The following is a 5,356-nucleotide window of genomic DNA, read 5'->3' on the forward strand; positions in this document are numbered from 1 at the left end:
AGGTATAGCAACGAACAAGAAATTCTCCACAGACTATCTCCAACACTTACAGTAGTCCTGCAAGGTAAGAATAATAATCCTGCTTCAAAAATGGGACCAGGAACTTCCCCAGCAGTCCAACAATTAAGACTCTGTGCTTCCACTGCAGGCAGCATGGGTTTGATCCGCAAATTAAGGTCTGGCATGTCATGTGGTGTGATTAAAAAAAGATGAGGCTCAAATAAAGTAGTCACTTTGTCCAAGTTCACATAGATGGGCTGTTGTGGTTTAATTAATAAGTCGTGTCCGACTCTTGCGACCCCATGGACTGTAGCCTGCCAGGTTCATTTGTCCATGGGATTCTCCAGGCAAGAATAATTACTAGAATGGGTTGCCATTTCCTTCTTCAGGGGATCTTCCAGACCCAGGGATTGAACCCTGGTGTCTAAATTGCAGGCAGGTTCTTTACCGACTAAGCTATGAGGGAAGATTTCATGTAAATACTAAGTACCAAAACTTGGATTCATGTTTATATTTGACTTTAAAATCTAGGTGTAGCCATTGTTTCTCTCTTACTTAAAGTAATTTAGTCCAGCCATTTGTCAGATCCTAATAAACCCATCTGCAACTTCCCCTGGGAAGTGGTAAAACATCTTTTACCTTCAAACGAAAATGGCAAGGCTTCTATTTCATCTAGAGACACCTTGGTCAGCTCTGGGTCTTTGCAAGTTAAAATATCATAAAGTTGAAATCACCTCTAAAATGAAATATTTCTTCCAATGAAGATGTTTAGATTCTGTCCCTTGACCTGTATAGACATTCTTTATGTTTCCTTTTTTAGCAAACCTTTTGTCTCTCTGAACTTTCCTTTTTTTTTTTTTTAAGAATAACTATCTCTATTTCTTCATCTCGTCTTCATCAGAGTTTCAATTCTCTTTCCTTTCCCTGTTCCTTTCAGAACATGTTGAAGGTTAATGTACCAAGTGTGATGTGCTCAGCCAGCTCTTCATCCTCTTCTAGTAACAGATTCTGCTTTCCCCCATACTCTGTGCTGCCACTGGCCGTGAAAGTGATCATAGGATGAAATCATGGCCAACCATATTACCCCATCTCTCTGATAACAGTGACTGGGACAAAGGTTTCTATATGGCTATAGCATGGCCAAACGGAATTCTTCTCAGAGGCTGTCATCAGGCTGTTGGGCCAAAAGAAGCTTTCTCTTTTCACTGGAACAGCTAATCCGAGACTCTTAATATAAATGTCTTCTGCCAGTGGAGAAGGCCTATATGAAATAACAGAGGATAAGACCAACATATAAAATGAGCAGTGATAAGCAGAGAGGAGAAACTGGCTCTGAGACTCTATTTTCCATCCTTCAAGTTAAGGTTTTATCAGCTCTTTCTCCAGGTTAATAGGTTAACTGAAAACTCATGTCAGCTATATAAATAAAAAATTCCCTCCTTGCATATGGAGTCTCTATAATTAACAAAGGGAAAAAATCCTAATACGTGCATCCCATATTAAGGTATAGAGTTTGGAACTGAAAATACTGTAAAAAAAAAAAAAAAACAAGCATACCACTTCCCTTTCTTCAGATAGTCTTATTCTACAATAAGAACTAAGAATCTTTTCATTCTCTCAGCAGCCAAGTCAACACTACCAACTCACAATAAACTTCCTAAAAAGATTAATATCTATGAATCTTATATTTAATCTAATGTACTAATGAATTTGGGGCTTCCCTGGTGGCTCAGAGGTTAAAGCATCTGCCTCCAATGTGGGAGACCTGGGTTCGATCTCTGGGTCGGGAAGATCCCCTGGAGAAGGAAATGGTAACCCGCTCCAGTATTCTTGCCTGGAGAATCCCATGGACAGAGAAGCCTGGTAGGCTACAGTCCACAGGGTTGCAAAGAGTTGGACACGACTGAGCAACTTCACTTTCACTTTCACTTTTCACTAATGAGGTTAGATTCTATTAGAGCCTGAGTCTATAATCCATCATTTTTTTTTCTTTCTACAGCTTCATGTACTTTGCATATTTGAAAAGCTTATACTTCCTGACTCTAGCCTGGTGACCTTGGACCCAATCTTATAATTTAGGTAATGTTAAAATTTGAAGAATATCTATCTCTGATTATTGTGAGTATAGAGTTCATGTCAAGGGATAATCACAATGCCTAACATATAGTAGATACTCAAATGCAATAGCTATTTTTAAAAAGAAAGAAGGAAATAAAAAGAGATCTTTGAAAAACAATAGAAAATTGTGCTCTAAGATTTAGTCAGTCAAGTAACTAGGCTCTTTGATATGGTTTTTAGGCATTCATATTTCCTTGTATGATTACTGAGGTTATGTTTCTGTTGTGACTGCCAAATGCCTTGCTTAATCCAGATAAACATAAGCCACTTTTTTAGAATTTTTGTCCAAAGGGGAATGAAGCTAGACTGATCTGACTCACCCTTTGTAAACTTTTCCTAGTTCCTGCTGATCTCCACGTCCATTTCTAAATGTTTGCAAAGCATTTCTTTCTTTTTTTTTCCTTTTTGACTATGTACATTTTTCTTTATTGATGATACATGACCAGGTGGGGCTCCCTAATGGGCTCCCTTTTCTTCAGGAAATCTGGCATGGAAACTTTTGAAGATGGATGATTCTCAGTGTGTTGGGGGATTGAGCTGGAGCAAAGGCTCCTCAACAGCTGAGGACCTCTTTTTTCCTTCTCTTGTTTTCACTGAGGCTTGTGGTTCAGGGAGCTCTTATTCCTTGGAAACCACATGGACCATAAAGCCTACCACCCTTTTGCTCTAGCCAAACTCATTGTCATAGCAGCAACTGTGCTTCACAGAGCAGTCACTGAGGGTGATCCCAGCCCCAGCATCAAAGGTGAAAGAGGATGTATCAATGTTAAAATTACAGGAGGCAGCCTGTTCCTCTGTGTCATCCAGGATGCCCTTTAGGGGACCTTCTGTTGCCTGCTTCACCACCTTCCTTCTTGATGTCATCATACTTGGCAGCTTTCTCCAAACTGTAGGTCAGATCCATGACACATTGGAGCTGAGACATAGGATGCCATGCCAGCCAGTGAGTTTCCAGTTTAGCTCAAGGGGTGACCTTGTTCATAGTCTTAGCAGTGCCCATAGAAGCAGGGATGATGGTCTTCTGGGAAGCCCCACAGCCAGCATGCCACAGCTTTCCAGAGGAGCCATCTGAGACTTTCTGTGTGGCAGTGATGACATAGACAGTGGCCTTGAGTTGCAGGCATCATGAGTTGCCAAAGTCATCCTGGGTGACCTTGGTCAGAGGGGCCAAGCAGCTGGTGGTAGAGCAGGCATTGCTGACAATATTGATGATATTGAGGTTATGGTCATAATTCTCATGATCTATGCCCAAACATGTGGACAGTGGCAGAAGGAACAGGGATGATGATGACCCTTGGGATCCATACTTTCAGTGAGTCCCAGCCTTCTCCAAGTTAATGAAGACATCAGTGGTTTCAACAACATATTTAGCACCAGCATCACCTCATTTGATGTGGGTGCTTCCAAGTACCCTATCTTGCTCTTGGAAGAAGGAGATGAGCCTTCCATTGACGACAAGCTTCCCATTCTCAGCCTTGATTGTGGTATAACTTGCTATGGAATCATATTGGAGCATGTAGACCATGTAGCTGGGTCGGTGAAGGGATCACTGATGAGACAATATCCATTTGGCCAGAATTAAAGGCGTCCTGATGACCAGGCACCCAGTATAGCCAAATCCATTTACTCTGACCTTCATGACTATGTCTCAGGGATGTGGCTAGTATTGCACAAGAAGATTCGGCTATCTGTCAAAGAAGGAAGAACAAAGATCCTCATTTCCTTAATAATTATGAAATTGTGCTTAAGATCCACGTCAGGCTTTAAAGTTTGTATGTAGCTATCTCTGTCTTTTTTAAAAAACAAAATAAGAACCACCACTGTTTACTTGCAGCCTTGAGGCACCAAGCCCATTTGTCTATGATGGCTCAACACCACTGAAAACAGCACAGTAATTTCAAACACAAGTTTTTAGTAGCCTGAAATGTAGCCTCATTTAATTCAGCCAATGCTTTTCTATAATTCATCCAACTACACATAATGGGAAGCTCCTCTTACCAATCATGCTCATTATGCGTATTTTTATTCTGAAGATCATTCTCAATACATAAAAATTATGTATATATAAAATATATGAATATGTATGTAATTTTATTAGTTCATAAAAGAAATCATTATGTGTCAAAATTTCATGTTTATTTTATTACCCTTGCTCTGGAAATTGGTATTCATGCATCTGGGTTATAAATGTCATTCCCTCAGTTGGTTTCATGAGTGAATCACTGGGCACCACCTACACTTTGTTCTTGTGTCAGACCTGCCGTCCTCCATAATAGCAAGCAGTCTCAGAGGTTTATCTGTGTATTTTTCCCCTTTCCCTCCACATCCAATTTAATCATTTGATTATTCGAGATAGAATTTAGACAAATATAGTCTTCCTTGCTCTTATTAAAGTCACTATGAGTTTGTCAAATGAAGCTTTACCTTAGAGACACCTATATTCATATATATGGTCAATAGTTATAATCAATCTTTGTTCATTAAAAGTTCCTAATTTATTAGTATTCCTTAAGACACTATCGGAGAAGGCAATGGCACCCCACTCCAGTACTCTTGCCTGGAAAATCCCATGGATGGAGGAGCCTGGAAGTCTGCAGTCCATGGGGTCGCTGAGGGTCGGACATGACAGAGCGACTTCACTTTCACTTTTCACTCTCATGCATTGGAGGAGGAAATGGCAACCCACTCCAGTGTTCTTGCCTGGAGAATCCCAGGGACAAGGGAGCCTGGTGGGCTGCCGTCTCTGGGGTCGCACAGAGTCGGACACGACTGAAGCGACTTAGCAGCAGCAGCAGCAGCAAGACACTATTGTTTTCAATTTTTTTAATGTTTTTCATAATTGAATCACATTTTTTGCCTTGCATGGTGTTAAGTCAACAACCTTATCAAGTTAGTTGGGTTGGGGGGGATACATTGTCTGTCTCTCTGTCTAGGCTAGGTGCCTCAGACATCTCAGTAACAGGAGTATTTCATCATATAGGACACTTTTTTAAATCATGTTAAGCGCATATTAGAGAGCTAATAGGGAAAAAATGAAATTACAACTCAACAAAGTAATATATTAAAGTTATCTTAAGAAAGGATTATGATAACTTTTTATTGTACGTTAGATTGTGTGCTTCCCCTCCCCCTTTTCTTCCTTTATCCTTTCAGGTGGCCTGGTGTGGGTGCTAATGGTGTTCAGGATAATTACAATTACCCCTCATTATTATGTTCTTTGTATCTTGTAACCTAACCC

The 5,356-nt window shown here is 40.3% G+C and overlaps 1 pseudogene; it reads right to left on the reverse strand.

The window, feature by feature from the left end:
* Window positions 1-2,736: 2,736 nt before the first annotated feature.
* On the reverse strand, window positions 2,737-3,757 carry LOC138420742 (glyceraldehyde-3-phosphate dehydrogenase-like; annotated as a pseudogene).
* Between the last annotated feature and the right edge of the window lie 1,599 nt (window positions 3,758-5,356).

The sequence above is a fragment of the Ovis canadensis genome, chromosome 15 (assembly GCF_042477335.2).
Source record: "Ovis canadensis isolate MfBH-ARS-UI-01 breed Bighorn chromosome 15, ARS-UI_OviCan_v2, whole genome shotgun sequence".
NCBI lineage: Eukaryota > Metazoa > Chordata > Mammalia > Artiodactyla > Bovidae > Ovis > Ovis canadensis.